At 38.5% G+C, this 18,793-nt stretch overlaps 1 protein-coding gene across 1 annotated transcript in view; it reads left to right on the top strand.

The window, feature by feature from the left end:
- DSCAM (DS cell adhesion molecule) overlaps window positions 1–18,793 on the top strand; it is a 491,161-nt gene that overhangs the window by 88,892 nt on the left and 383,476 nt on the right. The window lies entirely within an intron of this gene.

Below are 18,793 nucleotides of genomic sequence, written 5' to 3'. Positions count from 1 at the left end.
ATGGCTTTCTTTTCCAATCGGCAGTGGCAGCTATGGTTCTTGTTTTTTCCCCCCAAATGCCTGATGTTTACTTTGAGTCAATTATAGCTGAATGGTATGTCATCCTTCCAGTAACGTATTTCACATTAGCATTGCTGTGTCCCTACGACTGTGTGTGACATAAAGGTTTTAGACAGCCCTGCTTTTTCTAGCATGCTTGAGGGGAAAATAACATGGTTTTTGTTTTATACCAGACATAAAACCAGCTTCCTGGTGCTGTGGCAATGGGTTCATGTTTTAACTTTGATAAGGAACTCCTACGTGCCAAAGAAATTTGAGTGTCATAAAACACGTGTTGGGTTGTAATTGTTTTTCATTAGTAATGTTACTCATGGACTAGAAGAAATCCCGAGTCTAAATTTGTTTGGTTATGTTTAAATGAGGTATGTAATTTATATTTATACTTTCATAACATTTTAATCTCAAATATCTTCATAGATAACACTGGAGGCTTAAGAACACAGTAAACTGTGCTGTAAGCCCAATGTACTGAAGTGAAACAATCTATTCTAAAGCAGTTATATGCATTAATCTACCGACAAAGTGAGGAAATGTGAGGCACTGTTCAGCAAGTACAGGGAATTCAGGCAAAGAATATCCAACATTTAAAAGCATAAGCATTGTAAGAAAATCATGGGAGAAAGTATATGTGGGAAAAATATTTTCAGTATAGTACATATCTAAATTATATATTACACACAGTGCAGCTGTTATTACGCATACAAATGATTTATGTGTGCAGAAATTTGAAATATATAGTTCCAGGGTAATGCAGAATGGAAAAAAGTAGTTTGAGTTAAATGTTGCTGCAGAGTATATTTAAGAATGTGTTTGTGTTTATGATCCTACAATATGTGGAAATGTTTTTGTACTTCTCCTCAGTATATTAATAATCTTTCCCTTCTGAAAAGTGTGTCATTGATGGAAAAATTTATGTTTTTATATGACTTATATTATAGATTTTATTTTTCTATGTATGTGTTTTACTGATTCCTTACATAAGGTTGCTCTGTTCTTTTAAAAAATATGTTTCAAAGAGCTTTCTAATGATTTAGTAGATACTTAAGTCCCATGTAATTCATGATCCGTTGTCGTATACTACTGGTGCATTGCTTAAGCTTGGTGAATCCACTTCCTTGTTATGCTTTTGGATTTTGATATGGCATATTATTTTTTGTCATTGAGCAACTGAAACTGAGTGTGTTTCCACGAAGAGGTCTGTAATATCTGAACTGTAGGACTCATCAACTCATCAACATTTCAGCCAATATAGTCAGGTCAGAGTTGTATTTAAATACACAAATAAGCTTTCCATTATTTTGTATATAATGATACAGAACTATGCTTAAGGTTATATAAACTATGATTAAGGTTATCTAATGCAGCAGTGGATGGATGCATTTACTTTGCTTCATCTTAAAATAGGCTACCATATGATGTATGTACATATGTATGTGTGAGTATCGGCTGGAGGAAAAGAACATGTATACCTGCATGGTTAACTATTTATTTTTATATTTATTCATTCTGTATTATAAGAAAACATGCATATTTTCTCTGTCAACATAGATTGCATCCTCTCAATCTGATTTTTTTCACTTGAGCATTAATATCTCGTACCTATGTGATATCTTTGAGTGGCTCAATCCTGTCCTTCACCCTAGAATCAAGAGTAGGGGACACAGGTGTCTGTAACTCCTTCTTTATGGAAGTGAGACATTTCTGCAAGCCATCATGGCTCCTATTTTAAGATAATTTCATTCTGGTTAGTCTATACTGATTTTTAACCCCAAACTTTTGGGGCATAAAAGTGTGTCATAATATTTAACTATATGGACCTAACTTTGATCTTTTTTTTTTTCTTTTCCTTAATGCAACTTCTGACTGTGGTTGGCTAGGCTAGCATCATTGAAAAATCTATTACAAATTTTAACACTTAAAACACAGTTTCTAATTATCTCACAATCCCTTAATTCGACAGTTAGAAGTCTAAATGGAAATAAAACATAATTCATTAAAACCGATGTTATTAAAAATCTCGGTTTATCATATTGAGTCACATCACAGAAAAGATTTAGTTTCAGACATGAAATCACAGGTTAGATTACAGGTCAATGCTATCTGTCATGTAAGGGCAAAAGTGAAGCTCCAGTTTAACCACAATGATTGCAAGATTTGTTTGTTCACCATTTATACTCTTTAACTGCAGCTTAATAGTGAGAGCATTTAAAAACCAGAACCCACATGTGTTTCATAAAACAATTGCCTTGAGTTTTACCCATAATCAATTTTGCAATAATCTGGCCCTGAACTCAAATGGTAGATATTGATCAAGCCTGTCTTCTTAGAATGCCAGTGCTGATGAATGGGGTGCAAGACATAACATGACTATTGAGCTGTTTTCCACTAATGATCAATACTGTGAGGAAATGCATATGCTTGCTTATACAGCCACTGCTAGCATGTTATTTTTTCCTGTGTGCTAGACCAGATTCATTGCTATGCTTTATATCTCACCATTTAATATTGGAAAACATCAAGTTCTGATTTGTTTTGTTCTTGTTTGTTAATATGACTGATTTATGGGTTACTCACTAACATCACCAAAAATGAGAGCCATCTTGAGGGGAAATCTCTACTGTGAAAGAACAAGAATATAAAAAGATATACACTCGCAGAGTGATGATTAACATGATGCTGAGGTGGACAAGGATTTACTGGGAAAACTAGACAGTGTTTACTTGAAAAGAAGGAAAAAGAAAAGAGAAGGAGGAAGGGGAAGACGGAGGGAAAAGATGAGAAGAATGTTTTCACTGAGATGATATATCCGTTTCAAATAGAAGGCATGAGTAGCCCAGGAAGCTCACCCCTTACAGGAGGGAATGGGAGGCCCGCTATGACAGGAAGCAGGGCAGCTTTTCAGTGGGGAAGCTCCATACGCAAATGTTGTGGGTGTTTTGGGGTTTTTTTTCCTTAAACACCAATGAAACACTTCCAAGTACAATTTAGAGTAAATATTTCCATATAACTGTCTGTAGTCCCATTCTGACTCCTAGGATAGACAGATCTGTAAATGAACCAGAATCCTTTATTTCAGCTGTTACTTACTGTTCTAGATATCAGTTCTCTTTTTATGTAAATTTAACATTTTAAAGAAAAAAGCAAAGTGTTTTTACTTATATAATGTAAAAAAAAATATAGCTTTTTATAAAGAGTGTTTAAGAAGCGTATTCCTTGATTAAGACAGTGGTTTTTGCTCTTGCAACAGTATGCTATCTTGGAAATATCTGCTTTTGTCTGTATGCTTAGTTCTCAGAGAGCACAGTGATGTCCATAGTAATCAAAGTGTGTAATAAATATGGCTGGGCAAAAGCATCTTCTGTTTCCTGGCTGCAATTTTATGTCATGCCTCCAGGTTAGTGTAAAGTAATTGGGAGTTGAAACATATTAAGACATATTGCTAGAGCGTTTCCAAGGAGTGTCCAGATATGTCAGACCCCCTGTTCAATAAAGGGGAAGGTGCTCATGTTTGGAGCCAGAAATACTGAATTCTATGAACTTTCCATGCGCCAGGTCACAGAAAGTTGTATGACTGATAGCTGCGTATGGCTTGCTCAAAGGTCAAGTTTCCTTTCCTCCTTACTGCTTTCCTTCACAAACTGTTCCCAAAGAAAGAGACTTTTGGTATCAGCCTTGTGTTGACCTTGTAACCACTGAAAACAGCCTATGCCCTGCTGGACCAGAGAGTGCAGAAAAGTATGTTTTTTTAACAACAGCCATAAAACCAAGGAACAATACTATAGAAAAGTGCCACTGTAGAAATTGTGCTTCTGCTCCTGTTGAGCAGCTACAAGGCAGACGGGAGACTAGTGCTTAGCTTGTAACATTTCTTCTTCACATGCAGAAGAGTGAAACTGGACTAGAAGGGAAGGTAAAGACAAAATAACTGCTGATTCTGCTCTGCCTAGGTGAAAGCAAAGAGCAGAGTCCATTCATGTGTTAATTAGCCATAGAGAGAGCAAAGGATGGGTCTGGTTATAAGGGAAGGAGGGCAGAAATGGATTATTAAAATTAAAGGTCAGTGTAAGGGATCAGCAAAGAGACAGAAAAGAGGAGAATGAAAAGCAGATGCAAATAAAGAGAAAGGCTGAGGAATTAAATTTGGTGTCTCGCTACACACTGTACTTCTGTTATGAATGCCTCCTATCCTGACGCTGATAACTATGAGGGACTCTGTTTTTCCATGAATCTGAGGAGCTTAGTGCCAAGAGCAGGATCATGAATAGGTTCATGCCCTGACCTTTCTGAATTTCCATTTTCCTGTCTAATGACATACTATGCAAGAATCTGTCTGATTTATACATAGAGTGTGACCGCTTAAAAAAGGTAGAAAAGGGGCGAGACAGATAATAACGACTGTGCACAATGGCATATTTAAATCTGCACTGAAAGAATAGCAGCTTTGAGGGAAAGGTGTGTAAGCATGAATGCAACGCAGTTCCCTGAAGGGCTGTGATTGACGTGCAGATGACAGCCGATGAGCCTTCCAACCAGCATACTTTCCATTGGCCAGAGATTAGGCACACTGGACCATGGCTTGAGAAGTGTCACTGGTGCACAATGACCTACATTTGATGTAATGAATTGCATTATTTATTTACACACAGTTCCTCGAGCCTTGTCTTTAAAAGGCTCAGGGGCTCTTGGATCTCTTTCTGCACAAAGGGCTTTTCTGAGCTGCTGCCGTTGACAGTAAGCAGTCAACGTTTGCCAGTAGTTATTATGTGGTGGCATCTAAAACACAGCACTGCAGTTTTTGTTTGTGTTGGGGTTTGGAGATTACAGCAGTGGTTCAGTCTACACAGAGCGATCGCTGTTTTTTTTTCAGCCATGAGGTTTGTATGTAGTGGAAGAAAAAAATCTCTCTCTTTATGGAGAGTGGTCCTGTGTGCAGAGTCCTGTGTTCAGAATTAGATTATTGCTGATGATCACAGGGATTAAGTCCAGCCACTTGATTGAGGCTGTGTCTAGTGGAGGTGAGCTATGATTCTTCTTGTTTTAGTTTGATGTCAGAGCTTAATCATGGTTGCCAACCAGCAGGCATTCAGCAGACACTTAACCTATGCCACTGAATGCTCCAGATGCAAGATTTTTTCTGGTTCCAGGTGGAGTGGGATGGAGGGTACAATTTTTTTATGTGTAAATATTAACAATATATGTAAAATTAAAAAAAATTCTGAATGTAAACTACCTTCTACCAGAAATGCATCAGTGAGATTTAATTCTGCTATTCAAAGGTGTGATAGACCACAGAAGGTAAAGCAGTCAAACCCCTACATCTGCTGAGCTTCCTTGACTGCCTGGAAAGCTAACGTGAGGAGTGTTCAGCAATGCTCAGGTCAGACTGTAGGTTTGCTGTTACAGTAATGTGTTTTCTAAGCTTCTTGAAGACATTTAAAGTGCACTTGCTCATCTCTAAAGACAACATATTGCTTCCTCACATTCTCTTTCAACAAGGTTATTTTCCTAAGGGACTTAAGAAAAAGTAATTTACTATGTTATTTAAGAAATGTCTTATTATCTGCATTTTTCCTGTTCTTTTAAGAGGACAGTGTCTTATAATCCTAGAGAATGGAGATGGCAAAAACTTAGCACTTCCTGCTTGGGCAAACATTTTTCACACTCTCCTTTGACTCATTGTAAACTAAAATTGTAACTGAGCAAGGTAACGTGCTTAAAACTGCTCATTGGAGGACCTTTCCTCTTGCTACTCTGTATTTGCTTCCTACTCTGTTGCACTGGACTGCAAGAAGGTGAATCATTCTAAAATTATGGCTGTGGGATCGATAGGATTTCAACAGCTTTGTGGGAGGCAGGTGTTTAGAGTGACTTGAAGGGATGAAGACGGAAAACATCTGATCTACAGGTCAAAAAATCACATTTTGATAGCACAGAGGAAAGTGAGCAGTACGATTGTAGGCAAAGGAGTGGTTTCTGATCATTTAATCAGCACAGGGAAGCATGCGTGCGAAATGGCGGTGTTCGTATCAGAACAACTGCTGTTTTCCTGTAGAGGCAACTTGCTGATTTTCCTCAGCGTGACTGGACGTTTTGGCTCCTCTGAGGGCGTAGAACATCGGTGGCTGTTTGTGAGAGATGGAGGAGAAACATGTATTTGAGTGGGGTGCCTTGGTTCTTAAAGCGCAGAAAGCCAAAATTTGCTCTGTCTCACTACATCCAGCAATTTTAATACTAATAAGATTCACAAATAGTAGCGGTGATTTTGGAATTTCAGTGATGAAGTGTGTCTAGGAGACCAGTGTATCACAATTTTTTTTTCCCCTCTGTTGCTGCTCTGGTTTGGATAGCCCTCAGTTTCTATCAATGGGAGAGATCCTTTCCCTCTACGCACTGTAAAACCAAACAAAAAACCCCCAAACAACCCCCAATCCTCTTTCTCTATTTTTTTCTCATCCTTTTAATTTTTTTTTTTCTCTCTACTTACACAATTAAAGCACATGAAAAACTCGATTGGATCCAGGCCCTTTTCAGAATTGCTTCTTGCACTCTTGTGAATTGAAGAGAGAGAAAGAGGGGGGAGAGGGGGGAGATTGTAACTCTGCTTTCTATGTTAGGGCTTCAAGTATTTGGATTTTAAAAAATGTTTTAAATATATGCCTTTCTCTCTCTTTCCCTCTTTGTATCCATGAGTGTGTGATATACTTACATATATACATATACATACACGCACACATGTGTGTATATATGTATATATGGGCACCTGTCACGTCTCTCTACAGGCCTGGGGGTCTATTGGACAAGGCATGACATTATCCAATCTGATGCCCTAACTGTTCTGTTTTACCACCTTGTTATTGGTGTTGCTAGTAATGAAGAGGTTTCTTTCAGCATAGTTGAATTCAGTGGCACAGTTAACCTCTCACTGAAAATACCGGTGTCACATTATTTTCTCTCCAGATGTACTTGAAATTTCTTTCATTTTCCTGGGGTGAATCCCATTTTATAATCTGGCCAGCTTTTTCTAGCCTGCTCAGTCCCTGTAATACTAATTCTCTCTGGGGTTTGTAAAACTTTCAAGTAAATATGGCCTGCACTTTGATTAACTTGATGTTTACCAGACCTTTATTAAAGGTGAAATAAGAGCAGACTGACCATTAACCTTCACTGGTGTTCACTCAATGTTTTTCCGTTTTGCCTTTGCTCTTTGTTTACAATTCTTTGGGCAGTATTTGGTTCAAAGAATTTTTCTTGACTTGAATATTTGAAGCAATATTTTTATTGCTTTGGTTTGATGTGCAGGATTCTTAGGGGTCTGGTTTGTCAACAGCAAGGCTTGGTGCTATCAGATTTAATATCAAAGGGCTACAAGCAGGAACATACTTCAGTGAATCAGTGTGCTGGTTTGGGTCTAATTTTATTATTTATTTTCATTTTAACTTTTTGAAATAGTGATCATAGATTATTTTCTTCCTTATAGATCTGCTCTGCCAGTGGCTTGTGATCTTGTCACCTTCCTGAATGGCAGTGGATAAGTAGGTGACCACATTAAGCGCTGTATGCTTGAGGTTTCCCATCAAAACACTGTCTAACATGAGAAAACAGCCAATGAGCTCTGACAGTTTTGATCTGAGGGGACAAAATTGATGCATGGGATTCATGTTAATGAGTGTGTTCCTTATCACCCAGAATGCTTTATACCATACAGCTATTGCCTGTACACATGGTTTAGCTGCACTCTGAGAGGGGTAGAATGTCAAAACTGCCCCCAGCTGTGATTTTTTTGTTTATTTTTAGTACATCAAGGAGATACCTAGGGGTGACATCTGGAAGAAACAGAAACGGTATTTTCCAGTGTTGTGTGTTGTACCAGGTAACTGATTTCAACTAAAACATCATTGTGGAGTACAGTGCTATTAAGCAGATAAACCCACAAATTTTTAGGGCTGTATATGGCCATACAGATGCTCATTTGGTTTGTCTTCCCTGTCAAGAGTCCAATTTTCATTGAAAGGCTCGTTAGAAGAATGACTTATTAGAAAGAATTGGAAGTGCCCGTCTGGTGGAGCTTCGTTTCATTTGCTGTGACACCAGTGTCATATCTCTGTTGTTTCACCAGGGCTGCTAAACTATAAAGGCGTATTTTAATTGCATGCATGTTTTCTCTTCAGAGGAAGGTTACAATGAAGGCCAGGTGATTTTTTAGTTAGAATCAAGTGAATTTTTGAAGCCTGTGATCTGGTGTGGGAGCTCAAGCTGCGTAACTGCACAAGGGCAGACACTCTGTCCTGCTGCAGAAAGGTGGTAGATGCAAAGGCTAAACATTTTATGTTGTAAGTAGTTGCTGTACCAAAATGTCTTTGGTTTTCCTAGAAAACTTAAAGCTAGTGAATTTCTTATAAAAGTGAGAGCACAGGAGAAAAAAGATTGAACTCTTTCGATGTTCTCTCCCACCATCAAAATTGCATTATAATTGCAATTGCAATATTTTTCATGGCAAAAGTAGCCTAGCAGTTTGTTAGTTCATGTTTGGTTTGAAATAAACTCTGCATGTTTTTACCATGCACTCGAACACTGTTGGTGTCGAATGAGTAGAAATGTTTACTGCAGACCATGGAGATCGACATGATGCTGTGCTTTCAACTGGCAGAGGAGTGTGATCCAAACAGACCTGTCAACAAAAGCAGGTCAGCAGGATTGAGCAAGAAAAAAAAAATCAATAAATCTTTGAATTAATCATGCAGCTGCCAGAGAGAATTATGGGTGCATGAAATGAAGGATGTAGGTAAATATCTATGGCAACTTATTCTTTCCTGCCTCATTGTGTCCTTTTCTTTTCTAAGCCTACAAGTTTTCTTTCCCCTAGCACCATCTGACCAGCTCGGTATTTATTCAGATATCTTCTTGGAATACTCGCTGTTCATTTTAAAGTAACTATTTCAGTACGGATCACAGAAACCCCTCTTACTTTTTTCTCTCCGCACTGCCACTTTTCTCACTGGCTGTTGTGCGCACTCAATATGAATTAATACAGGAATTTCACCTTCGCGTAAAACTAAGATTGCACATCTTGTGCAGTGAATTGGACCAAAAGCAACTGCTGCTTCGGTGAACAGAGGAGTTAAAAATTCATGCCGGCGCTGCTGATGTCTCAGGTGAGCGGCCGTCCTTGTTGAGCCCTGCTGCAGCAGGGCGGCTGGGGGATGAGCCCTGACCTGGCCAGGGATAAGCCCCCCCCCAACCTTGGCCAGATCCTCCTCCCTGGGGCTGGCTCCCACCTCTGCCTCGCAGGCAGACATGGTCAGTAAACATCGTTACCAAATGGGAGTGTTTCACACCCTGCTCTCTGAAGCTGGACAGCAATCGGATGCAACCATGAAGAATTAAAAGGGCAGCTCAAGAGGGAGCAATTTGACACTAGGGACGTGCTTGAGAGGACTGTGAGGAATGACGAATGAAGAGATGCATCCTGTGTATATCTTTGCGGTTTCAGCTCTATGCGTTGGTTTTGTTCTCTGCTTCTCCTCAGAAGGATTTACCCTTCCTTGCGGCGCCCTGGAGGGATTGTTCTGTACAGCTTCCCCATGCAAAACTTGAGTGCTCTACTGCTGCCCTGCTTCTGGGTCTGGTAGTGAGGAAGGATGGTAAAATTAATGCCCTAGTGTCTTTAAACCTTCATCTGCTCTGAAGACAATGTGGAGTTCCCTCCTCTGTGCCCCGCTTAACTCTCAAGCTGCAGAACTTGGTCGTGTACCATGGCAAGGATGTCTCCTTGGCTCTCTGCCCGGGGGTCAAGTCTGGCTCTCTTCCAGCTGGGGAAGAGCCCAGTGCTGGATGCTCACTTTCACTGCAAATTCAAACTCATTTTCCTCTTTTATCCGTGGCTTTCTTTGCAAATAGACAGCGATATTCATAAAATCCCCGAAAACAATTACCATGCTACTTGTGGAAGGTCAGGGCAAGCTCTGTTCAGGGATTATGTATTCCAGCAGGGAAAACAGAGCTGACATACAGCACTCCTGTTTTTCTGTTGCATGCCCAGGGAATTTTTTTTTTTCTCTAAATGTTTTTCCCTCTTCTCCATTAAAATGGAGAGCCAAATTCCTGACACAGTCAGAAAATACATTTGGGTTCAGCTGTGGTGCTGATTTTTTAATTTTTGAACTACCAAAGAGACAAAGAGACTATAATTTTCTAGGGGCAGAGAATTTTTTTTTTTTACTGCCCTCCCTTTGTAAAATGTCCTGCCCAACTGTGTCTAGTTAAATACCATTGTTTAGTAAACCCACATTTTACTCTTTAAAGAGACCTGTAAAAAAATAACCTGTATTTTTTCCTCCTGATATTTTTCTCGCAACTGATCCTCCAGGCAATACCTGAGTGATAAGGATGAGAAAAAAATATTTCTCTGTTTTTTAGACTTAATTTGTTTTGTGCCTGTAAAGAGTGTTTTGTCTGTACTGAGGACTGAGAATCCTTCCATGTACTCCATTTTCTCTTCCGATTTATAAATGTTTTTCACACAAAACTGAGATGAAAGGCATTTGTTTAAAAAGTAATTCTGAGGTGAAAAAGAAAAAATAGCACCAACTGAAATGCTAAAAATCACTATATGGAAATACACAACTATACTATAAGTAAAACTGATCCCTTAAATGTACAAAATAGTATGCATATTTTAAAAAATGAATAAAACTATTTAGATATATTCTATACAAAGAAATACTCATTATAGTCAGTGTGTTCTGAAAGCAAAACATTTCTGTAAAATAAATTGTTGATACGAAACTTGACTAGAGTGCAAGAGTCTCAACAAGCATAGCAATTTTTACATGTATGCACATCATAATATAAAATATGCTGAGATTATAATGTATTTATCTGAAATCTTTTGCAATTCATTCTGAATTATAATAAAATATGGAAGCAGCTGCTGATATGAGAGGAGATGTTAGGAAAAAGAAAATAAATAGTGGAAAAAACCAGGAAAAAACAAATGCTACCATTGTATTGTATTTGACTGTGGAAGTCTTATGGAGGAATCCAGAGAAATAAGGGGATTAATCATCTACATAATACTTTTTGTTCTGCTTAAATGTTTTTTGAATTCATAAATGTACTGGATATCTTGAAATCTTTTTTTGCTGAAAACATAAGACACGGATTTTCTTGGAAAAATTCGGTTAGAACAGGAGAAGCAAAACTGCTCTTCTTTTCAAAGTGGACATTTGTGACTTGCTGAAAAGCAATTTCAGGGCTGGGAAGCAAAAGCACACCCATAAATAAGAACTGATAGGCTAACATGTGATGTGTCACAGCATTCATTCAGCGCTATTATAGAATGAGTGAGAAAGAGAGAACCCCTCTAAATGTCAGCAGCCCAACAAGATTTTGTGAGATGCTGCGTGCGTTTTCAAAAGGGATTTAAGAAAAAATTATTCAGTGGATTTTGTTTTCATGCGTCTTCTCCTTTCTTACATGAGCTCTACTTATTGATAGTAATTCTTTGCATCCTTATCAATGGTTATTTGTAGCACTTTCTAGAGCTGACTTTTTTTTTTTTTTAAGTGCTAAAGAAGTTAGGTATCACAAACTCTGAAGAAAATCAGGGAAACCTTTATTCCTGCCTATCTTGGCATCTCTTTTCCCTTATGACAAACTCAAAACCCCTTTCAGTTAATCAGAATTATTACCCTCATTTTACACAGAGGGAAGCTGAAAATCAAAGCAGCTTCAAGATTTCCTCTGTTTCTCATTGAGGCTGCTGCAAACACTCAGGGAGGATCTCCTGAAACAGTCCTTTACTCAGATCCATGCTTTATGTTTCTTCCCAAGTACTGGAATAGGAAAAGGTGTAGATTAAATGTGAAGGAGGTTTAGGAACCCTTGGTAATTTGGTGGGAATGTCTTATATCATCATTAATAAACCAAATACTGCACGCACTCAGTGCTTCAGATTTCTGTTGATGGAGCTCTTATTGCCTTGGACTGGAGCTCCCTGTGTGAGGATGTAGAAGGTGGAGCTCAGTGGGAGAGGTGGGTTTGGAAAGCATGGCTTATAATCGTAGACAGCTAAAAGAAGATGAAATGTTTTGCCTTTGCTGTGTCACTTTCATTTAGATTTATTTTCTTACTACATCTGATACCTAATAATAAACTGTTAGAAGGAAACCACAGGGACATAGAACCATAAATGTGAATGCCCTAAATTTGGCACCTTGCCCCCAACCCCAAAAATCAAAAACAAACAAACAAACAAACAAAACTTCCAGTGGTTTTAATCAATGAAAATTAATTGCATTTAGAATCAGAAATCTCTTCCTCCTTCCTGCCTCAAAGAAGATTTTTTTTTCTCTCTCATGATTGATGTCCTCCAATTTAAAGTGTATCTGAGTGACTTGGGCATTTTTTCTGTCAATTACTTTCTTAGGAAAAATGTGTACTTGTGTTGGCTAAAAATTACATTTTCCTATTGAAAAAATCGTGTTTCAGCTGAAACAAACAAAGAAATAGAAGTCTGCAAGGGAGGCAGAAAAAGCCAGAACTTTTCATTTTCAATATTTTTGAAATTAAATATTTTCTTGTTTTCCTCTCAAGATGAAAAGTGTTTGAAAATCACCCATGCATTTTTATAGGAAAAAAAATTCTTAGGATCAAAATACTGCATGATTTTTCATTGATTGTTTGGTTCCATTATCAACCTTAGCAGTGGGTTTTTTTTGAAAGGCTGCTTATTTTTCACCTTCTGCCCATGAATTCCTGTTTTGGGAAAAGGAGTAGTCAATATTTTGAGTTAATTAACATATGGATACTAACAAACTCCTCCATAACATTCAGATAGGACACTTTCCGTGAAACAAAATTGCTAGAGTTCAGAAAAATTTTGTGTGCAGCTATTTAACTGCACCATTTATCTGAGATGCTCTTCTTAAATAAAATCAATGCTATTTTTGCATTTCCCTAATGGGAACCTATTAAGCTAAGTACACAGGCATTTTTATCCTCAGACACATCGCAGGACCAAGTCCGTAGTGGATTCAATCAGGCGTATTAATGAGGAGCATGGAGATACATGATCCTGTATCTGGGCAGCTTGGATACTGGATTTGGAAGTACTTTGTTGATGCACTGTGTCACATCGAGATTCTAATCTAGAGGATAATTTAAGCCCTTCCCTCTCTAATACTCTGCCCAGTATCTCTTTGCCTACTTGCCAGTTATTATGGAGCATCTTTGACTGCTTCTGTTCAGAATTCTTACCTTCTGGGGTTCATAGATGCCCATAAAAAATACATTCTGGGTTGAAACTTGGCTCCAAATGATTTTAATTTGAATGATGAACAATCTGTTAGGCCACTGGAGATTTACTGGCTTTACAGTCAATGGGAATGGGAACTGCAAAGCAGCCTAGGAAAGACTGGTTGTATGACTGTACACCATGTGAATAGAATGGAGAGGGAAACTAGAAGAGCAGGGAAAGAAAAAGTGGGTTAGACTTATTCTGATTTAGGAAGCGGCTTTTTAGAACAAGGAATAGAGCAATCAAGTTCAGAATGGAACAGTAGCAAAGTGTGTAGAAGAGATACAAGCCAATATAGTGCCAGCAAAAATAAGGTGACTTTGTGCTTCTGACAGTGCAGTAGGTGTCTCATTAGTTTTCTGTAATGTCACCCTAGAAGCATTGGGAAGACACGGAGAGCAGTTAGACCAGGTCTCAGTGTAACCTGCTGTCTCTGACACAGCCCAAATGTGTCCATCCGTTCCCAAAGGAAGAGAGAATGTTTCTCTCCACTTCCAAAACACCAGGAGAGAGGTCAAACCGTGAGTGTTGGGGGCTTGGAAAAGTGGTGACTTGAAATAGAGTAGTTTTCCTGTTAAAAAATTTAATTGAAAACTTTCATGTTTAACGTTTTCATACTTAAAAAAAAAAAAAATCTGTATTTCCTTTTTCTCTCCTTTCCCCTCCCACAATGTCAATCACCTTTTTGTTGGTATAAAAGTCTGAATTTAAAGAAAGGTTTTTGTGACACCACCTCACATCGCCCAACTAAGGAAATTTTAAGAAATTGTATAAAGTCTGAGAAGAAAAAGTTTGTGAAAGAGGAGAGGTGGGAAGAAGAAAATGCACACATATTCTATTCCATTCAGCAACTGAAATCCGGAGGGGAAAGTTGATACAAAATCACCAAGTTATCCAAATCACTTCCCCCTGTGGGTGTGTGTTGCTGCTGGGGGAGGGATGGTGAGGAACAATGCTGGATAGGAGCTGAGGAGAACTGTGAATTATTTCCTTTGCTGAACTTTGGTAGCCCTGTGCTGTTGCTTGGTGGTGCCAGTTTGTGCTTTCTGGGTTTAATTATTCGGGAAATCTTTGACTTCCGCACCTGCGTTAGTTTTCCCAGGCAAAGGGATTAGGGTGCCATCCCCAGTCAGCATGAGATGGAAAAGGAGGAGCTAAACATGAGGTTCTGTCCCATTTTTTGGCAACTTTTCATCTGAAGTGACCAGCATGCCTGTATTTAAAAGTTCCTAAAATAATAACATTCAGTTAAAAAAAGAAAGCTGAAGCTAGTACCTCCCCTCAAAAGACTGCATTGCTTAAACAACATAGACTCAAGCTTGCTTGCTGCTCTGTGAAATCAATGTATTTCATCAATAGGGCTCAAACTGATAAAATATTTTGGTTTGATGTTCCTCTAATCGTTATGACCCCTATCACTTGGAGGGAGTTGCTAGCCTTGTTACTGCTATTCACAGAGCTCTAGTTAGCCAGGCATTGGAAATAATCATTAGCATTTAGGGGAAAAGGTGTTTTTACATTGTTAAGTATAAGGAATGTACCAGATAGTCACAGTCAGATAGTTGACAGTGTTGGTCACTGTAACCAAGAACCAGCACAGTGGGCTAAAAGCAGGTTCCAGCTGTTGCTGCACCAGGTACTTCTCCAAGCACTAGTGCTCCCAAGCCCTTCAGCAGGGACACAGGCGTGCCTCCGCTTGTTCTCCAAAAGGTGTCTTCAGCTACCTCCTGGCACCTGGAAGGAATGCCCCTGCAGAAACGTCGGGCCCAGGACTCCTGAGCAGGAACCACATAGACCTGTGTGGGCACAAAGAGTACATAGGACTGGGGCCCTGTGAGGACTGTTTTCTGATTTATGTTTGTTTACTCGGGCAAATTCTGGCTCTTACAAACCCAGAGCTGAAGTGAGTGCTTAACGCACACCCTTACAAAGTTTATGGCCTGCTGTCTTTACGGGCCTAGCACATGATAAAATACAGGGTTTGCATTTCCATTTGCCATCTAGGATGGTGGGTATGTGCCGAGTGTTAAACTTGAATATGGGGATGATTTATGGATGGTAACATGGCATTTATTCTGCAGCCCTGGGAAAGGTGTATCATCCTTGGAGGAGTTTTTACGTGTGACACAGCCGTTCCAAATCTCCTGTAACAACCACAGGCAGAGGCAGAAAAGGGAGGTTGAGCTGGACACAGTTCGGTATCTGTCACAGGTGATTACTTGCTTCCTGCTATCCTGCCCTATAACTTTTTCTTACTCTGGTGTTAGATAGAGTTGCATCTGTAAATACCAAGTTGTTTCAAAGGAATCTGTTTCATTGATTTCTTGCTGATGGGTTCATTTGAAACCTGCATCTCTGAACATCTGGCTAAACTTTGGGAAATGCCTTTGTAATATTTATAATGTGAGGAGCAAAGCAATGGATTAAATTCCAGTGAAGAGGTTTGCCAGCACTAATGATAGAAGGCCCTATTGGCTGAAGAGACCTGCAACAGACCAGCTGTAGCTCAATTAAACAGCAGCTGGCATGGCCCTTGAGTGGCCTATGTTGGCCAAAATGTAGACATTCCTCTGCTTAGTGGTAGGTTAGATCAGGCCTGTTAGAGGCATCTCCCATACCTGTTACTTCTTGGCCTCTTGTCAAGATCCAGACTAACTATGGGGCCACAAACTCTGGCGCTGCTTTCACATTGAGAGAGCTGTCTCAGATGCCTCCACGCTTGGGCCCCCATGTAATAGCATTGGGCATGACTCGCTTTTTCTAAAAATACACAGACTTTTTCATTTGATCTACTGTAATTAAAAGGGTGGCTGTAAAGTGATGTTAGAAAACTTAGAAAAAATAAAAAGTAATCAGACCCCTTCCCCCTCCTTCTTGGACACCAGTGCAGATAAGTCCTTGGATGTATAAAATGTTGAATTTGCAGAAACATGAAAATGTTGTTTTGATAAATCACAAGCATCTCTCAGTTGGTTCAAAGGATATTGAAATGTCACCGTGAAGCAAATCAGCATTCTCATTCTTTATTCCTGTCTTTGAGGATGCACTTTGCAGACTATGGAAAAAGCAGATAATTATGTCTAGGAATTAGGAGAGTCAGAATATTGCTGTACTGCACTGAACAATTAATGATATTTATCTGTCTCTCACGGCTTTACACTTTTTCTATATAAACCTCTTCTTATGCAGTAAGTGGTAATTCCGTAAGTACTATCTCCATTCTCCATTTTGCACATACAGAAACTAAGACATCACATGAGCATGGGGAAAACCTCAAATCTGCTTCAGAGCTTTTGCTAGATTTAAAGTTCTGTATGTAGGCATCATCTTGGCCCCCATTGTACAAATTTTAGGCCACATGTTCAAAACATTTATTTCTGTATTATTTGTGTTTTGTGCTTGATTCTATAGAGCACTTTATGTTTTGGCTTTTGGGGATTTTATTTTGAATATTTGAATATTTGAAGATATTTAAAAGAAAGAAGTCACCCATTTTACATTCATACTCATTTGCTCCCATCTATAAATTTTTATAATACTGGTCAGTCTACCTAAACATTGCAAAATGCAACACAAGCAAAACAAGGAATTATAAAACAGAAACCTAACTGAGCGGAGAAGGAAGTGGGCAAATTAAGGAAAAAATAGAGGTATACTAATTTTTGCCATCTTCAAAATATCAACCTTAAATCTACACTTCAAGATTTTGTGAACACTGTAGAAAAATTCTGAGCTCTTTGAGGCAAGTGTTTATTTTATGTTTTGTCAGCACTGTACTCTCTAAAGATGAATTTTTGTTTCTGATAACTCCATTTGGCTGTAGCCTAAAACCTGTTTTAGGAAGCGGTAGACTGACACAGCCAAGCTTGAAGCCATTTAAGGTAATAAATGGCTTGTGTGTATATATATATACACACACATATATAGGGACAGTCTAAGAAATGTCCCTATATATAACTTTTTTAATCAGCATTGACCTTTTGAATTGATTCTCTGTGATTTAGAGAAGAAGGATCTGTGAAAGACCACTGACACTGATGATTTAAGGGACTTAGTTTACAATACTAATTGAAAGAGCTATGGCATAAACAAAAAGCTATGATTTAAACTTTTTGCAAGTGGTAAACATTCAATATCAGTTTTTTTTCTTTTTTTTTTTTAACAAAGTGTGTTACGTGTTTTTTGACATAGTAGGTGACATGAACAGGGGCACCCAGTTTAGATGAAATTAGTAGATTATGTTTTTGGAAGAACTTTAACCTGTAAATAAAGACAATAAATCATGTCTTTTGATTAGCCTGCCACCTATTAAACATCCTGTATAGAGCTATCATGGCTACAGGTTGAAGATCTAGCAATGTATAGATCAGCAAATGGCAATTTTTACTGCTGTAGCTGTTTGGCATTCACCCTCCCACTCTAAATGTACTCTAACACAGCTACTTGCTTTGGGGCATGTGGCAGCTTTTTTTATGTTTACTTGCCTACCTCAGAAGTCTCTTCCTCAGAAATTTACGTGATGACAGATGAAGCTCACTTCTGTGAAGTGAAATTCTGAAACCTGTCTCATCACTTTCAAGTGGGAAGCACCTAGATCAGGAAGCTATGGTGAAGAGAATTGCCTGGTTGAGCTGGGTTTCAGTCTGCATACCTTGTTCTAAGTTGACTGTCTGGATAATGTTAAAAAAATAAATAAATTCTGCTGCTCTCTGAGGAAAGAATATTGTTTCCTTACGAAAATAAAGATGTGGAACAGGAAAGAGAGAAAGACAATTCAGAAAAGTGGGCCTGAACTTAGTAGTAGACAGTTTATTCCTCAAGTGATAGTGCCAGTTCATGCACATGGGAAGTCATAAATGGCACTATGTTTGCTTAACTATAGGTTTTGTATTACCATTGTTTGGTAAAGGTTTTTGAGAAGCTCTGCTGATGTCAGTTATGGAACCTGACATTTTTATCTATAGTGTTCCTAATCTAATAGATTTAGTTGTCTTGATTTCACACCTAGTTTCTGAAAATGTGACTAGACAGGATTATAAAAGACACTATAACATAATACCTGTTGACAGAGCTGATTAAGACTGAAAACAGAGGAGAGTAATTACCCAAGTATATGTCAGAGGTCGCCGAAAAAGCATATTCAAGACTGATGATATAAAGCAGCTAAATATTTTGTTATCTGTGCATGTTTTGAAAAGTGAGTTGCTCTTTAATGGAATCCTCTTTTCATCGGACTGTCACCACTGACTGCTCTATTCTGTGTTCAATTATTATACATTTCAAGAAAAATGACTTGTTCTGAAGAGTGATAGTTAAAAAAATGTGAAATGTTGAAAATTTGGAAAAATGTTATAGCTGTTACACAATATGCTAGCTGACTTCCCCATTGTGAACTAAAGCAGCTATTGTAGAGGTCCTATTCTATGCAAAGGCATA

This window comes from Phaethon aethereus, assembly GCF_964289735.1.
Source record: "Phaethon aethereus genome assembly, chromosome: 1".
NCBI lineage: Eukaryota > Metazoa > Chordata > Aves > Phaethontiformes > Phaethontidae > Phaethon > Phaethon aethereus.
Note: the sequence above shows the minus strand (reverse complement) of the source record. Positions and strands in the feature narration are given on the sequence as shown.